Source organism: Zalophus californianus, chromosome 10, assembly GCF_009762305.2.
Source record: "Zalophus californianus isolate mZalCal1 chromosome 10, mZalCal1.pri.v2, whole genome shotgun sequence".
NCBI lineage: Eukaryota > Metazoa > Chordata > Mammalia > Carnivora > Otariidae > Zalophus > Zalophus californianus.
Genome location: NC_045604.1, coordinates 20,949,495 through 20,969,018, shown reverse-complemented (window position 1 = coordinate 20,969,018; position 19,524 = coordinate 20,949,495).

Genomic DNA, 19,524 nt, shown 5'->3' with positions numbered 1-19,524 from the left:
TGCTTCATTTTTTTGGTCCTATAATGCAAGAAGAATTCTTAAAATTTAGAAGGGACAAACAACAAGAAAATGTTTTTTTCTATAACTTTTAAAAAAATTTAAAATTAGATAGGATCAGGGTGCCTGGTTGGCTCCGTCAGAAGTGTGTGGGACTCTTGATCTCAGGGTGGTGAGTGAGTTTGATCCTCACATTGGGTGTAGCAATTATTTAATAAATAAAAGTTTTTTAAAAAAATTAGATAGCATCTCACTCTCTCTCTCTCTCTCAAATAAATAAATAAATAAATAAAATCTTAAAAAAAAAAGGGCACCTGGGTGTTTCAGTCAGTTAAGTGTCTGCCTTTGGCTCAGGTCATGATCCCGGGGTCCTGGGATGGAGTCCCACATCGGGCTCCCTGCTCAGCGGGAAGCCTGTCTCTCCCTCTCCCACTCCCCCTGCTTTGTCCCTTCTCTGGCTGTGTCTCTCTCTCTCTGTCAAATAAATAAATAAAATCTTAAAAAAAGAGGGGGTTCATCAGGGACACTTGGGTGGTTCAGTGGGTTAAGTGTCTGCCTTTGGCTCAAGTCATGATCCCGGGGTTCTGGGACTGAGTGTGGCATCAGGCTCCTTGCTCAGCAGGGGAGACTGCTTCTCCTCCTCCCTCTGCTCCTTTTCTCTCTCTCTTTCTCTCAAATAAATACATAAATAAAATCTTAAAAATTAGATAGCATCTAATTTGGTAATATTTTATCTATGTGCCTATATACCAATGCTTAGAGAGACAAGCAGATGTCTTATTTTTGTATTGAATTTAGCCTGAAAGTAAAATGAAGTTAGCTATTTCTTTCTTTTCTTCTTCTTCTTTTAATCCACTGAAGCCCCACGATCTATGCAAAACCACCCCCTGCCCTCCATCTACCCACCAGCACACATACAAACCCAGACCTCTTTTTCCCTTTGGAAAATAGGTGTGTTAAGTGAACTAGAGATCTAACGTGTTTTACTATTCAAACAAGAGTGTTTCTCACACAATAAGAGTATCACAAGGCTTTTGAACTAATTTCTTTTGTACTGTAATTTCTATAGTTCTTCACTTTTTAAGTCCGATATAGTCACAAAGTAGAGAATGTTAGAAGTTTAATGTAAACAGAGCCAAAGAGATAACAAAAAAATCATAGAATTTTGGCAGTTAATTGTTGGATTCATCCTCCCACACACCAACTCGTGTGGCAGTGTTCGACCACGTGAGCTTTGCCATTCACAAGTATTATAAGATAGAGACAAAAGAGCAGATTTTTCTAGTTCAGATAAGAAAGTTGATCCTGACCCAAAACAGCACATTGATGAATTCTGTTTAGAGTGAACAGGATTGCAAGTGGCTCTTTGTTGACTAACCACCAAGTCGTTCCCTCTATATCCTCTATTCTTATCAGTCAAGCAAAATGTTAAGTTGAGAAAGTAGAAGTATGGAATGTAGAAGACTAATGTTCTTTATTTTGTAAAAGATAAGATTTTACTTAAAGTGGTAGGTTGCAGACAATCAATATGGAGTAGGGCTGACGGCCTCTCATGTCGAAAGAGCTACGTAGGGTGCCTGGTGGGTGGCTCAGATGGTTAGGCATCTGCCTTCGGCTCGGGTCATGATCCCGGAGTCCTGGGATCGAGTCCCGCATTGGGCTCCCTGCTCCTTGGGAACCTGCTTCTCCCTCTGCCTCCCTCTCTCTCTCTGTCTCTCATGAATAAATAAATAAAATCTTTAAAAAAAAAAAAAGAGCTACGTAAATGCTCTCTCGGTAGCAGAAGAGAGCCCGCTGCCCTGGCAGTACTTTCTCTGGGAGCTGTGATTATTCTTCTGCAGCTTTGGAAATGAGAAAAGCCCCAGCTGTGGGAAGTGGTTTCTCTTCCTTTTCCTTATGGGTGGTTCTGAGGGAAGTGCATCTGGAAATCCAGCGTTTAAGACACTAGAGCTACACACTTCCCCAAATCAGTATTTCCTCAATGCCTCACATTGTGGATGGGGTGGAGGGAAGGCTATTTTCCATGTCTGTTCTAGGGTTCAGGAAAGGGGTCCAGAAATAAAAATTATTGATAAATTAGAGATGGTAGAAGGGAATGCAAATTTGTTGAGTACTTCATTTGTGTTAAACACCCATCTATTATCACAGTGTCTACTTTTCGGATGAGGACTGGGACTCAGAGAGATTAGGCAACTTGTCCAAGGTTTTAGAGCTTAGCATAAGCAGAATCAGGTTTCAAACCAACACCCGTCAGGTCCCAAAGCCTACCCTCTCTCCACTTCATTATTCTGACCAGCAGGATGCAGAAAGAGCTGAAAAGCAAAGCCTCTAGAAATGATAGTCTTTCCTGGTTCAAAAAATCAAGCAAGCAAATGAACAAATCTTATTATGTTGTTTCACTTTGTATAATAGCTTGTTTTGAAAGAGATAAAAAGCAAGGCCTTCCCAGTAAGGCTGCTTCTGTCTTTGCTTCTTGGAGACATTCTTAGAGTAAAGGGTATCTGGAAAGGTTTAAGAGGTCCTGTAATAACAAGGATCACAGGTAGAGCTTTGTTATCCAGGACTAGAAGGTGATTTCCAGTTTGAAAGAATACCTGGGGTGATTACACACACACACACACACACACACACACACACGTGTATTTATAAATCACAAGATTATATTATACATAAATTATTTAGTGGTCTTTGGATTTAAAAATACCTTAATAAAAAACTGTGGTTCTAAGTCCAGGATCCCATTCTGGATATAACTAAGTAACTGAATTGATTTTGAGGGTAGTTGAGAGCAGTTCTTCTCAAACTTTGGTGTTTCTAAGAATCACCTGCAAGGTTGTTAAGACACAAATTCTTGGGCTACCTCCCAAGATTCTGCTCCAGGAGGTCTGTAAAATGGCATCTGAGATTTGCATAGACAACAAGCTCTCACTTGTGCTGATGCTCTGGTCCAGGGACCACACTTGGAATAGGTCTGGCTGGGAAATTGAGCAAGATATCTTTCTGATATTCAGGCTTTGCCAGCTACAGGCATGAAGCTAGAATTCATTCTTTTTCTTTGATAATTTCTTGATTCGATTCGCTTCAATTCAGGATATATTTCGGGGGCATCTTCTCTGTTTCAAACATGGTACCAAGGACCGTGAATGAAATTTAATCTTAATGACTTTAAAGAAATAGATGCTAAAAGCTCTCGTATTATTCTAAGCTGAGGTTTAAAAAAACAAATGATTTATTTTCCCTTTTGTTTTACACAATATTTTTAGGTTTTAAAGTTTTCCAGACTTTTTCTCCTAATTGGATAGTAAACAATTTGATGCAGAGTCAAGAATCCAAAGATTTCTTTAAAAAAAAAAAGGGGGGGGCGTGCCTGGGTGTTTCAGTCGGTTAAGCGGCTGCCTTTGGCTCGGGTTGTGATCTCAGAGTCCCTGCTGAACAGGGAGCCTGCTTTTTCCTCTCCCTCTGCCCCTCCCCCCAACTCGTGATCTCTCTCACTCTGCGTGCTCTCTCTCAAAAAACAAAAGAACAAAAACAAAACAAAACAAAACTTAAAACAAAAAAAAGAATCCAAACCTTTTTTGCTATGTTCATTGCTTATCATCCTAGTCCCCTGGTCCAAACCACCAAACCATCAATCCTCTCCCATCTGTTGCAATTACAGCTTCCTAACTGGTCTCTCCATGTCAGCATGGACTCTGCAACACACCAGCCACAAAAATACTCCACCATAAACAGATAACTTCACTTTTTTGGTTACAATCTTCCAATGTTCTCACTTCGCCAAGAGTAAAGGCGTCAGTAGAAGGACAGGGAAGACCCTGTCCACCGTGCCCTCCTTTATCTTCCATTATTCTCTCATTCTCTCTTCCAGGCACATTGCTCGCCTTGCTATTTCTCAAACATACTAGGCATCTTTTCCCCTCAGAACTGCTGCTTATGCTGTTCCTTTTGCATGGAATGCTGTTCCTCCAAATAGTTACATGGCTTCCTTCCTCATCGTTCAAATCTTAGCTCGAATACCACCTGTCTGGCCATCTAATTTAGAATAATGACCCCCTGCCCATAATTTCTATCTACTTTCCCTGCCTTATGCTTCTCTTTAGTATTTATCAACATATAGCATATTATATACTTTTACACTTCTTTTTTTTTTAAGATTTTATTTATTTATTTGACAGAGAGAGACACAGCAAGAGAGGGAACGCAAGCAGGGGGAATGGGAGAGGGAGAAGCGGGCCTCCTGCTGAGCAGGGAGCCAGATGCGGGGCTTGATCCCAGGACCCCGGGATCATGACCTGAGCCAGAGGCAGATGCTTAATGACTGAGCCACCCAGGCACCCCTACTTTTACACTTCTTATTAGTTGCCTGTTTCCATATACTATGTATTTATATACATATATTTTATTGCTAGAACAGATAAGGCAGTCAATAAATATTTAATATATGTTTATGTAATACTTTTAAAAAAAATTTACATTATTAAGCACAGGACTAGAAGTATTGCAGATAGTCGTCATGGTTGTCATGTCTCTTTGTCTGAATCCAGACTGAGTTTTCTTACTTCTGGACGCTTGTCCTCACCTGGCCCATTTCATCTCCCATATATACATTGGGTGCTTAATTTTTCTTATGTATATTGATATTATTTCATGTAATCTTCAAATGTATGATGAATATAATGTATATATTTGTGTTATTGGAATTTACTCAGTATATGGAATGGCCTCTATTGGATTGAGGATGAAATAATACTTTAAAAAATTATAATTTTATCTTTGTTTAGAAACACAAAGGAGAAATCTTAATTAAGGGTAATTATTGATAGAGAGAATCAATAAATATAGTGCCAAACTTTATCCTAATTTTTAAAAGTCATCCGGAGAGGTATTTACCTGACACCTTTTTTGTAATTCCCGATTTTGTGTAATGGCCATTTCTCCATTCCTTCTTCTTCTCCATTCCTTACTTCTTTTCCTTCCCCTTTTACTCCTCCTCTGCCTTCTCTTCATTTTCTTCTTCCTCCTCCACCATTTCCCTCTCTTCTTCCTGCTCCATGTATTCTTCATTTTATTTTATTTTTAAAACAAATACTCATCATTTCTCCTTAGGAAAAAATTTTCCACAATGAATTAAATACTTCTATGGAACTGATATCAAACTCACGGATCTATCTGATGGATGGGTTAAGCCTGGGTGGATGGAAGGGATTCACTTTTTCCTGGGCAAAACCAAAACAGAAGAGCTGATTACTCATTAATTAAATCATATATATCTAGGCTGTTTTAAGTCTTTTGGGAGAAAGAAAAATATTAAAGCGTGATCTTAGCCTGTGAGGAATTTATAATCTAACTGGGAAATGGATGTTCATGTGAACTAATTAGTTAGCAATATATGATAGAATATTGGATATATTGATGGATATAATTAATGTGTTAAACTTTAACTCTATTTGATATGAAAATGACGAGATCAATGATGACTTTCACTTCAGTGAAAGTTCCCTGTTTTACCTAAGTATTGACTTTAATGAGCCTGATCAGGCTGAATTGATCACCAAACTGAAGTTGGTTGTCTAAGAGTAATGTCATACTGTTTGCGTGACCTGAGGGGTCCCCCTAATGGTTAAACAGTTCCCTGGAGCTCAAGTGGGGCTTCTTAACAGACATAGGAGCTCCTCTGGTCCTGTGACTGATCTTCCTGGTCCCATCTCCTCCATGAACCTAGAACAATGACTTTTTTAAGTTTTATAACCAGCAAATCCTGTGTCCTTCATCCTCCTTTTGGGCTTCTGTCTATAAATATATGGAGCGTTGACTCAGGAACAAATATGGACAACTGTTATTTTCTGCAGCCTTGGAGTTCTTTTTTTTTGTTTCAAAGTCTGGCTGCCAGCTTTTTAAGTGCTCACAGTACTTTTTGTTATGTATTCACACTCTGCTTTCTGACCTTTGGGAGATCTCTCTCCGCCTGCCTGCCACATCACCAGGCTTCAGCAACAATTACTTGTTTCCATTTTCATAGTTTTAAATTGTCTATATACAGAACTATCTAGATTTTTAAAAACAAAGTAGAGATCACATTAAGAATTATACAACATGATCTATTTTAGTTGTTAGAGGGACAGATAATACTCTATTATGCATTTCCTAACCAATTATTTTCCCCAAAAAGCATCCTTAAGCATCTGTGTTAAGCAAAATTAAAAATAGAATATGAATATATAAATGATTTTTAAAAATAGTTGTGGTGTTTTGCCCCAAATAATTTTTCACACATTGATGAGGACACTAGATTTGTAAGGCAGTTTGTCATGTTAATTAGATTCAGACAACCTAGGATGTTTGTATTAAACTGAAAGAAAAGCAAAACTGCCTCTGATATTATAAGACCTATATTTTGCAAACATGGATTGTTTACAGTCAATATGAAAGAATGAAACTTTGATGAGAAACAAGGACTTGTCTAATGCTTTGATCTTCATGGATCCTAAGGACTAGAGAATGTGTACATTGACCAAACAAACTTGAGTACAAATTATTTGTACCTGAAAATTATCTATCTGTATATACATATATTTATAAACATGAGTTATACATCACAACAAAGTACTGGAAATTTTTTAAACAGTGCACAACACATAGTGAATGTGACAGCATCATTCAAAATTTCTTGCAGTTAAGTGCTATATCTAGTTTTACCTTTCAGCATCTGTGACTTTGGAATATACTCATGAGTCACTCCTTTGTGAGACAGGGACCTAATGAATTTTGTTACTTTAGTGGTTGGTGTCAGAGATTGGGTAAGTGGGGGGTGGGGAGAGAGGGAGAGAGAGGATTACATCATATATACAAATCAATTAACCCATTTCCAGCGTTTGGCGTTGCAAGCAGAAACAACATTTCTAGAGGCTACAGTTTCCCTATTTATTAGAAATAATTTGATTTTTATTTAATTCACATAAAGAACACATAATCAATGACATTTTCTAGCTATCTATGTAAAAATCAATAACCTTCAAAATGAAATGGTTGTATGACCAGCAGAAAACAGTTCGGTTAATAGTAATTTAGCCGAAAGCATTTTGGCTTAAAGTTGAACAAAACAATTAAATAGAAATGATGATGATTAAAAAACTGTGGTTGTGGTATTGATAACTTTGGTGTCCAATGGGTAGGTTTGCAACATTTTGAGTATTTTTCTTACATTTTATTCTTGTAAATTTTTAAATTTTATTTAATAGTTTTGTTTTATAAGGATAGTTAATATTTTGATTATCATTTTTATATTATTATACTCTCTGAAATGTCAAAAGTAAAAAAAAAATCGAAATATGCCAAACTGCTAGGTTAGATTCTTAACAGTCTATTAACAATTTATCAACTAGATTAAAAAAAATTTTTAAAATATCAATAGTGTTTATACAAAAAGTGTCACAAAACTTTCTATAATGAACTAACATTAAAAATATTTGAAACAAGGGGTGTCTGGGTGGCTCAGTAGGTTAAGCATCTGCCTTTGGCTCAGGTCATGATCCTCGGGTCCCGAAATCGAGCCCTGAGTCAGGCTCCCTGCTCAGCAGGAAGTCTACTTCTCTCTCTCTCTCTCCCTCTGCCCCTCCTCCCTGCTCGTTCTCTCTCTCTCTTAATAAATAAATAAAATCTTAAAAAAATTTTGAAACACAAACATTTGGGGATAACTTTTTCACCAAACTATTCTTATAATTAAATGTAAATTAATCAACTTGCTTTTGGTAAATTTTTAATCTAATACATTTCTATCAGACATTTTTTTAAAAATCAAATAATATCATTGCATTATTAATGGGAATTAGCCTTTTCTGGGGTAATTAGTCATTTATGGTGACAATTCTTAATTAAATGTGAGTATGTTAATTTATTATGTATAAATTATTTGTTAAAGCCTTAATATGAAAATTATTATAATTCTCTTCAAAAACATTAATTCATTTTTTAAAAGTACCTTATCATCAAGTGATTAATATTGATTCATTTATCCTGAAGAATTTCTCACATTCTGGATATGGCTGCTTATATTTACTTATTCCTCTTTTACCCATATTTCCTGTAAATTGGCAATTTACATATTTGATTAGATTCAGGTTCAACTTTTGGAAAAAAAAAACTTCATAAATGTTGCTATAAATATATCATCTTCCATCACAACAGGAGCATATAATATTAGGTTGTCTCATCTGTAGTGATATTAGGATTGATCAGTAGGGTGGGTTAATGTGTTGCCAGTCTGATAAAGTTTCCCCATCAAACTTTGACACAATGATTTTAGTCACTAGTTATGGTGGTGGATGGCCTAGATAGATCTATAATTTCATTACAGGCTGCCATTGGTGATTGCCAAATCCTTAATTCCTTCTGTATTTATTAGCTAGAATTCTTTGATAAAGAAAATTCTCATACTCATCAATAATTGGTCACTATTGTAGGTTGATTTCCCTGGGAGGGAAACATTGAGATGGAGATTGATGTGCAGGGCATTTGTTAGGCATTGCTCTTGGAAACAATATCTTTGGAAGGGAATTTAGAATTGCCAGGTCCAACAAGCTAGATATCCATCCCCACCCTATGTGTGACAATCACATTCTCTCCCATACAAAAAACTGACATTGGTGGAGTAGAGCTCTGTTGGTTGGGATTTTAATCTTTGGAATTTTGGTTACTTTTATGGCCTTGTTTTCAGCTTCCTTTGCCTTTCTTCCCACTGCAGAAGATGAGACATGCTTCTATCTATTTATCATCTATCTATCTATTATCTATCAATGATCTATCAATCATCTATCATCTATCACCAGGGAGGCTTTATGGCTGTTACATTTAGCTTTTAAATGCAGATTAATCATTCCCAATTTTTATCTTTTTTTCTAGAGTGTCACTTGAGCTCACCCACTTCTGTTCCTGGTCATTACTATTTCCCCCATGTTTCTCAAATGTCTGACACACGGCACCAGCAAATGTATTTCCTTCCATCGGTAGGCCAAACCAGTGAAAATATTACCAGTTTCACTGCTGCCTTGTGTCAGAGTCTGTGATCCACCTGCCATCAGTGAGAGTTCTCATGCCAAATGGACAACAAAGTGATTCTGCTCTTTAATCCTATCTTCGTATTTGCTTTCTTAGACCATACAAGGCAATCACTGCTTGCAACGGGCAGGTCTTTTGGGAAGCAGACTATGTAATGGAGATTAACATCCAGGGCATTTGGGAGAGCACTTGGGAGAATAGAGAGCAAGACTGAAGAGGGAGAAGCTGACTGCTGTCTCAACAATGTCTGATGCTTTGGAGAGCTTTGGAGCTCCGGTGGCATTTCCAAGTTGTCCAAAGTTGAAGTAATAGGTTTTATACAACAGTTACCCTGGAAACATGTATAGCATGAAATAAACTCTACACAGAAAAAGCAGAAGAGTTCATGCCTAAAATCAATTTTTTGGGAAACTTAGTAACTATTGAAGGTGACCAATGTGTGTTTACAAAATTTTCTTTTGGTGTAATTACTGACTCATATTTTATATATGTATAAGATCACTTTCAGGCCTTTCCAGCCATTTCTATTGATGCTCCAACTGTTTCTTAAATTAGCCAGCGAGAGCCGCTTTAATTGCTTCCTCTGCCTCTTTGTTATGACCTCTACAACTTTGATTGCTTTCTCGCTTTTCAGCACAAGATGTTGCAGTTTTATATTTGACGGATTTTTTCTACTCAGACCTGGAATCAGTTTCCTGAGGAGGAAAAGAAAGTTCAGAGACCAGAATTGGGGCTCCAGAGGTGGTCATTGCTACTGGCTTGTCACTGCTTCTGGAACTTTTCAGTGGACAGGTATTTATATAATACGCATTTTTAAAAAGATAAATAAATGTAGGTGTCTTCGCTCAGGCTACTATAACAAATACCATAGACTTGATAGCTTAAGCAACAACAGTTATTTCTCGGCGTTCTGGAGGCTGGGAAGTACAAGGTCCAGGTGCCAGTAGATTTGCTGTTTGGGAAGAGACTGCTTCCTGCCTTGTAGAGAGCTACTGTCTCACTGTGTCCTCACATGGAAGAGAAAGAGGTCATTTCTCCCCTGTCTCTTCTGATGAAGGTTCCACTCTTAGGACCTAATCACCTCTCAAAGGTTCCCCCTCCAATTACCACCACACTGGGGATAAGGGCTTCAACACATGAATTTTGGGGGGGAAACATTTAGTCCATAACAATGAAAATATAAATTTTTTTAGAAAAAGAAAAAAATGAATCCATAATGATATTTCCATTTCAAATGTATGATTGCTATATATTACTTTACTTGGCTTTATACTTTTCTTCTCATATTAAAAATCTTGGTGACATGATATGTACATAATTACTTATTTGGTTTATCCTATACCATAAACATACAATGACTTCAAAAGAATAATACCAATGTTATCATTAACAATAAGGTTACTGAATGCAGCTTGTGATTTATTTGTGGTAATTTTTATCCCTAGGACATATCTCACTCGTGATGGACAGTAAAAGTATTGCATTTTAAAGTCACTTGAAATGATTTTTCTCTGTATGTTTAGGTAAAAATTTGATGTGCAATTAGATTCTTTTTTTTCCATTTTATTACTTTTACGAAATGCTTAGCTTTTTATTTCGGAAATAATTATATTTTTTTATTACATAAGACATTTCTAAGGTTCCAGTGTAAATATATAGAGAGAGAGACATCCCGTTTCTATTCCCGTTTCTTTCCCTATAGTACCATTTTTAAATAACTTTTGGTTTATCTTTCCGTCGTGTCAAAACATAAGTAAATTTATATTTGTATTCCTTATCTGAAAGCATTTCTTTAAAATTGAAAATTAGAAGGACTTTCAAACATAGTCATATAGTTAGTTGTATGGCCTGGTCCTGTAGTTACACAGCTGTATCAGATGGAAGCTTATTTCATCTTGTACTAGTGTAGACTCTGAGAATAGAACTTCTAATCAGAGAAAGCAAAGATTGTAAATGTTCAAGGAAACATATGTGGGATATTATAATAAAAATATAACATCAATTCATATTCATAGAGTGCTTTTCATTTTATATGGTAATTTCACTATGAATTTATTTATTTATTTATTGAAGTATAATTAACATAAGGTGTTATATTTGATTAGAATATAATGATTCAACAGTTGTATACTCTACCATACAACAATTCTTTTTTTAAATATATTTTTTAAAGATTTTATTTATTTGTGTGTGTGAGAGAGAGAGAGAGAGAGAGAGCACAAGCAGAGGGAGTGGCAGACAGAGGGATATGGGGCTCGATTCCAGGACCCTGGGATCATGACCTGAGCCGAAGGCAGATGCTTGACCAACTGAGCCACTAAGGGCCCCAATAACCTTATGTTTTTATCTCTATTTTACACATTGGAAACTAAGGCATGGGGACAAAGCCCTTTGCCTAAGGCCTTGTTGAGTTCACACAGGTAATTACTGACAGGTTGTCTGCCTCCAACTCTGCATTATAATGACACTGACTCTCAAATTACTTGCAAATATGCTTGTGTTTTAATCTATGTCTTCTGTAGTCATCATAAGTTACTCCAATTAAATTTTAAAAGTAGGAAATCCTCTATTCCCTTTTTGTAGATTCACAATTCAAAATAACATCAAGTAAAGTCTCTGAAAAGTTCTGTATTTTTGAAATCTGTTTAATGTTGTATTTCTTAACATTTCCTGATTTTACAAGAACATCTCCCACCCTCAATGAGCCTGAAAAGGTGTTAAGGCTGTAAGGCTTGTTACTGTTAAAAGTGTGGGTTAATCCACTTAATGGCAGGTTCAATCAGCAGTTGTTTTCTTGACATAAACCATGTTCCAGGATTATATTTGACTTTGACAAACATCTATGGCTTGTCAGAGCCAAATTTTGAAGATCATTTGTGTTATAGTTTGATTCAGTCTTTCCTTTAGCAACTTGACGATAATGGTGATAATTAAAAAGATAAACATTTATTGGTAATATTTTTCTCTTAAGAAAATTCACCCATATTTAGTTACACACAAACAGGAGAATCTGCAGTAGCCAGCAGTGTTTCTGTGTGTTCCTAGCAACAAGAAACCACGACAGTGCAAGGCCTAAAACAAGAGACTTCTGCATTTTCTCATCTGTGATTATGTACGTTGATGCTAGACATTAATGAGCCTGAAGACATAAAGAAGAAGTATTTACCATTGGAAAATATGCTCTACACTAAAACAGAAGTAAGCCCAAAAGCAAACAGAGTATATGTGGAGCTATAAAGCTTTGAGTTTTCTGGAAATTTTTTTGTACAAAGTAATAAAAAATAAATACTATAATTACTTGAGATAGCAGATATGATATTCTGTTTGTCTCCATTTTTTGTTATTTTTATTATGATTATTTCAAGTCAATGACCTATTTCTTTTAAAAAATAGGAAATACTATTTTGAAGAAAGAGGAGGAATTGGATTTTTTTTCTGATAGTCTCTGTGGGAAATAAAATCCAGATGTGGAGAATTCAAGGTCCATGCTTGCTGTTGTCATTGGAGTAGCGATCTAGCAGGATTACAAGGTATATGATTGCAAGAAGATTAGTACTAATAGGGGAGCCTGGATAGCTCAGTCAGTTAAGTATCTGACTCTTGATTTTGGCTCAGGTCATGATCTCAGGGTCTTGGGATTGAGCCCCATCTTGGGCTCTGTGCCCCGGCATGGAGCCTGCTTAAGATTTTCTCTCCCTCTCCTTCTTCCCCTCCCCACCCTGCTCTCTCTCTCTCTCTCAAAAAAAAAAAAAAAGATTAGTATTAATATAAGAGGAGCTATAAAGTAATTCATTATGATGAAACACTGAGTGGATTTTAGAAAGCTATAGGTATTTTGAATATATATATATATGTATATATACATATATATATATATATATATATATATATATATATATATATATATATATCTGAAGGCTGGAGAAGTATAGAAAATTTTTGTGGTGATGATATTTGAACAATGAACAAATAAAAACCTTGGGTAGTTGGAAAAGAATAGAGAAAGCTTTCCATAAAGGAAGACTGTTAGCAGAGGCCAGGAGAAAATAACCCCTGGGTGGTTCAGGAGATGAGTAATAGCAGAGTTTGACTGTAGGGCACAAAAGTACAATGGGAGAAACTGATAACAATTGTTGATGCACTGAAAAGGACACAATTTCATCTGTATAGCATTCATGTTCAGAATGTTTAAACTGAATCTAATCATTTGAAAAATCCAAATTGTAGAACGTTTTGGAAAACAACTTGTTTGGATCTTAAAAAAATGTCAATGTCATGAACAACAAAAGTGGCTGGGGAACTATCTCAGATTAAAGAGACACAACAATTAACTGCAACGTGAGATCCTTGATTGTAACCTAGAGAGGAAAAATAAATAACAAATGAGCAGCAAAGGACATTATTGATAACTGGGAAAATTTGAAACTAGACTGTATATTAGATAATGGCATTGTTTTGGTGTTATAGTTCCTGAGTGAAGTAATTGTATTGTTATATAGCAGAAGGTCTTTGTTCTTAGCAGATATTCACTAAAGGGTTTAGGGATAAAACGTCATGATATCTGCAAGTAATTCTCAAATGGTTCAGTACTCCCCCAATATTACAAGAGAAACAAATACAACAAAAAGTTAACATTGAGGAATACAGACAAAGGGCATATGAGTGTTTCTTTTACTGTTTTTACTTTTCTGTTAATTCAAAAATTTTCAAAATAGAAACAAGGAAAGTAAAATTTGTTACCATTTGGATGTTTACAATTTTTTGTTTTACAACTTCTTTTATTTACTTGATACACATTGAATGGCTGCTGTAAATGACCTCATGATTGTATCATTCTGAGTTTGTGGTGATCATTTTTGTGGAAAGTATGTGCTTTATAATTATCATCAAGAAATTTATTAATGTAGTGTGATCTCATTATAGAAAGTAACTGCTATGGATAACTATGTGCTAATATTTTTTAAAGATTTATGTATTGATTTTTGAGAGAGAGAGAGAGAGAATAGGGGCAGAAGGAGAGGGTTAGTGAGAGGGAGAGGCTCTCAGACTCCCTGCTGAGCGCAGAGCCCAACCCAGGGCTTGATCTCAAGACCTTGAGATCATGAGCCAAACTCAAGAGTTGGAGGCCCAACTGACTGAGCCACCCAGGTGGCCCAATATTTTTTTTCCTTGAGTGATAGTCTCGTGTAGCACAAGTGGTCCTTTAAAATGGTTTTAACCTTTACCACCATTATAAAATATTTTCTTGTGAATATTTCACTTTTGTTTTTTAAGCGTTCATGAAATAGTGTAGATTAATTTGTTATGAAATACATAATTTAATACCAATTTATTATATAGATTTCCTTTGATTTCCCATGAGGTTACATCTCAATAAACCCATTGTAAGTTGAAAATGCATTTAATATACCTAACCTACCAAATATCATAGCTTAGCTTAACCTACCTTAAACGTGCTCAGACACTTCCATTTTTCTACAGTTGGGCAAAACCAACTAACACAAAAACTATTTTATAATAAAGTGTTGAATATCTCATGAAATTGACTGGATCCTGTACTGAAAGTGAAAAACAAATGGTTTTAAGTGCATTGGTTGTTGACCCTGTAATTGTGTAGCTGACTGGGGGGTGGGGCTTGCTGCTTACACAATTACGTATGGCTGACTGGGTGTAGCTGACTGATGTGTAGCCCAGCATTGTGAGAGAGTATCTACTGCAAATCATGAGCCTAGAAAAAGATCAAGATTCTAAATAAGAAGTATGGTTTCTACTGAATTCATATCACCTTTGTACCATTGTAAAGTCAAAAACCATGATAAGTCAGGGAGAGTCTGTGTATGTGTTATATGCCTGTAACTTGGCCAGGTGCAGTTCTGACCCTCAAGGAATATATGATGACTGCTTTACTCCAGAAAATGTTGGGCAGTCATGAAATGATGATTTTCATCTGCCTTAGGAACAATGAGAAAAGTGTTGTGATTTTTTTTGACAACAGTTAAGAGAAAGTTACTTGGATGAATTCCAATGAAGCCAAAGATTTGGGTTGTTCCAGAAACTGCCAGCTATGGATAATTCTCCTTATTTAGAGCTGTACTAAGTGCTTTCTCCTTTAATCATTCTGTCAAAACTTTTGGCCATTGTAGTTCTTTGGTAACCTGCTCTCTGCTGGCATCTGAAAGGAGTCGCCTTTTATACTACCAAGATGATTAATACCAGCTCAAAATGCTAGTAGTTGTTTTTCTTAAAGGAGTTTGTGGGTATGCGCTGACTCATTCACCCTCTCACATCCTGTCTGCTCCGTGATCTGGAGCATGCGTTTTCAACTGGCCAGGTCAGTGCCAGGCTGTAACCATGAAACCAAGTTAAATGTTTCACAAGCTAAAAAGTTGGCTGTGGAAGTGCCGCACTCCAAATAATATATCCACCATTTTGTCTGAGAGTTACCAGTTGACTTCATCTGGTTTTACCTTCTATGGTGGGGAAGTTAGCATTAATAGAAAATTCATCTCATGATTCATTCAACAGGATCCGAATAATGCAGCCACAGAATTAAAGCAAAATTGGCATTATTGTAAATTGAAATCATGGTTCACGTTATAGTAGAAATCTGATAACCAAAGAGGAATTGATTGGAATTAATTTCTTTAAAACATCCAGAATTCTGATCTTCCCTAAAGTATGACACACAGAAATACAAAACAAACCCCTGAAACAAAAACCACAATTGTGAGGAAAGATTTCATACACAGGATGGGATTTCTGAAGCTAACAGAGGATCAAGTGTTCTGTTTACTGTGGAGCAAGGGGTGGCTCCAGACATGGCCATGCCATGTAGTATTCCAAGGCAAGAATTGGAGCAAGTGTATCTGTGTTTTGAGATGGAATATCATACACTAAAGAAGAGAATAGACGTGGGGGATTAGGAAAGGGAAGATCTCTGGACTTGGAAAAATGATTCTAACTACACAATATTATAAAAAACTACTAAAGAATTTAATTTCAGAGAGAAGATGCTGGGGAGATCAGTTTGAATAATTAAAATTGGTTATTTCCAACTCACTTTCCATAGTTATTGAAAGTCTTATATGGGGGTGCCTAGCTGGCTTAGTTGGTGGAGCAGGTGACTCTTGATCTTGGGGTTATGAGTTGGAGCACTTTGGGTATAGAGATTAGTTAAAAATAAAATGTTAAAAAAATTTTTTAAAAAAGGAAAGTCCTGTATACATGTATTTAAAAAGTCTAAAAATCAATGATGCCTTTGTTTCACCATTGGAATTAGAAAAAATCCAGCAAATTAAATCCAAAAAAGATAAAAAGAATAAAATGATAGAATAGCAGAAAACAATTAATTGAATAGAGGAAACACACAAGGGATTAATAAAGTCTAAGTTACTATATTAAAAAGGTTAATACGTTTGTTAAACCTTCAGCAAATGTTATATGTAATGGTGAAAGATTAAAAACTTCTCCATTCACATCAGGAATGAGGCTAACATGTTGCTGTCACGGCTTTATTTCCTAGTATACTGGAGGCCCCCAGCAGTGCAGGAAGAAAAAGAAAAAAAATTAATGTTAGCAAAATAAGAAATGAAATTGACATCATTTGCAGAAGATATAATCACATGTACAGAAAATTCAAGAGATTTTACACATAATTAGTATCAACTAAGAAAAGAATCTAGCAAGTTTGCTGACTACAGCCAGGGTACAGAAATTATCGTATGAATATATACCAGTAACTGTTAGAAATTTAAATTTAAGAACAAGATACTATTTAAGGAGTATAAAAAATCCAAATACCTAACTCTAAATATGTGCAAGAACTCTATGTAGAAAATTATAAAATATCTTTTAGGAATTAAATGAAACCTAAACAATATTGAATTCATGGATTGTAAGATTCAGTTTTGTAAAGATGGCAATTTTAAGAAAATTTATTAATGGTATTCAGTCTAAATCCCAGAAGATTTTTGTTGTTTCGTGTTTGGTTTGTTAACTTGTGTGCATGTGTGTATGCATAAATTAAAAAGCTGTTTGTATTTCAAGGTTGGGAGTCAATTTTATTTTACAAGTCTCACATATTTTTCCTAGTATCTTGGCAAATTCATAAACCCCAAGCACTGCTTACAGCACCTAATGGGTAAATGACCCCTTTTATGTATTTCCAGGCTCATGGTATTCTCACTAGGATACCACTGTGTGCTTCTGCCTCTGTTCTAATGACTCGTGGACTGTTTACTTCTCTTCTAAATTAAAAAAAAATTATGCATGTGTTGTTGAGTTGTTTTGCTTTAAAATGTATATAGGTACCTGGTGGGATACTGTGCTTATTAATTCTATGAAACCATGAAGTTAAAATAAACACATGATATTTTAACTGAAATTTGTGTCTTTAGATATTAAACATATATATTCTACCCTCTTTATTGGTTGCTGCAACAGGAGAAACGTTAGAAAAATATGGCTTGTCCCCACTTTCAAAAAAAGCAAAGCAAGAATGTATGGCTTTCCTGATCCTGATTTTCCACTGTACTTGTCTACCCTCTAGTGGTTGCATAGCAAAGTCCAAAAAAAAGATCCAATAGGCAAGAATCAGATGATTCAATTTTGAGACATGATTATTATTATTTTTAAATTTAGCCTGGCTCTCTGTGTAACATATCACCAGATTTAGAAATCTACTTCATGGCAGTAGCATAGACATCAGCATACACCTGTTCAATGCTGTTCCAGATGGTGTTGTATAGTGTGTAAGATTTTTAGCTTAATCCTAAGCTAAAAGACTAATATCAAGATGATTTGTACATTGATAAAAATAACAATGGCAATAAATAAAACTAATAACTACAGATAAAATTTATTGAGCACTTGCTTACTGTGCTAAGCAGGTTTCACACATCATCTTTTATCTACACAGCAGTTCCAGAAGTGGGTCACCATTTTACAGATAAGGAAACTCAGGCTTAGTGTGCTTAAGCAACACGATTGAGGTCAAATATAAATACAATAGCTAATATTTTAAAAGCAATTTTTAAGTGCCAGAAGCTCTGGAAAGGACTTTGTATGTCCGTGTTAGGGTTTACAGTAGGAAATAGAAACCACTCTGAGACTTAAAGGTGAAGTAGGTTGGGCTGGTAGTGAGGTCCCTACAATCAGAGAAAGGACTGGAGGGGTAGGTTTTTGGGTGGGCCTTCTGGGATGATTGTCAACAGAACCGATTCACTGGGAAGTTCCACTCGTCTGTTCCAGCACTATTGTAATGCCTCAAGTCTCACAACACTGAAAAATCTGGAAAACGGACTCATTTTCTGCAGCAGGGAAAGCTCCTATTCATAATGTCTTGCTGCCAACAGAGATGGCTAGATGCTGAAAGAACATGCCTCTTGCTCACATCCAACTTCTGGCTCTGGTTGGCAGAACACAATTCACATCCAGAGACCTTGTGTGATTCACATCCAGAGACCTTGTTGCCAAGGAGTTGGAGAAATGTAGTATTTATCTTTCCAGATGCAGTGGACCAGGAAGGAGCATAGAAAAGGGTGGGGATAGACGCTGGGGACAATTGACCACATCAGGCATAACATATTATCTTACTTAGTCCCCATAGAGGTATGTACTTCTGTTTCTCCATTTTGTGGGCGAGGAAGTGGAGGCACTAGCAGGTGAACTTATGTGCTGGAGACTCAGGATAGGAAGTTATGCCACTTTTATTCCAAAGCACAACACATCCCACTATCTTGATATGATTGCATGATGTGATCATTAATTCTGTTAGAATGACGTGGAACCTACACACACACACACACACACACACACACACACTCACACGCACATTTTTCCTCACACTTTTGTCAGGATGAGACCCAGATTCAAAGAGAAATGAATTAAAGATGATGCTCTTCATTGTTTCCTGAGTTGAGTGGGCTTCCTGGGCTTGGGCTAAAAAGATGCAAAATCAAAATACAGTTCTGCTCATGTTCTTGCAGGAAAAGCAACTATGTTCACTAATACTTATAAGTTTGTTGACAAAGGGAGCTAATGGCATTGTTGGTACTGGAATGTGAATGCAGTTGGCATATTTACCTGCTCAGAGCAGAGGAATGTTGTGCGGTGGAGACAGAAGATGGCAAAGTAATAGATGCTGCTCTTGTCTGCCCAGCTGGACTCACCAAGCCACCTCTCTACTCCATGTGTTCACCAGACATGGTCTCCAGCTTCAGAGGTGGCTATGGAAACCAGGAAACCAGGCTATGGAAATCAGGCCCTCTGATTTCTCACGTTAGGAAAGAGAACCTTGACAAAGGACATATAGGGACAGAAGACAATTATAACTAAAGAATTACTAAAGACTGACCTTTGAGTCAGTCTTTTGATGACTGATGCTTCAAAGAAATGCCCATATTTCCTATGGAGATTCCTAGGGATAACCAGATTTTTATCTCTTCCGAGGCACAGTTTTTCAGATATATATAC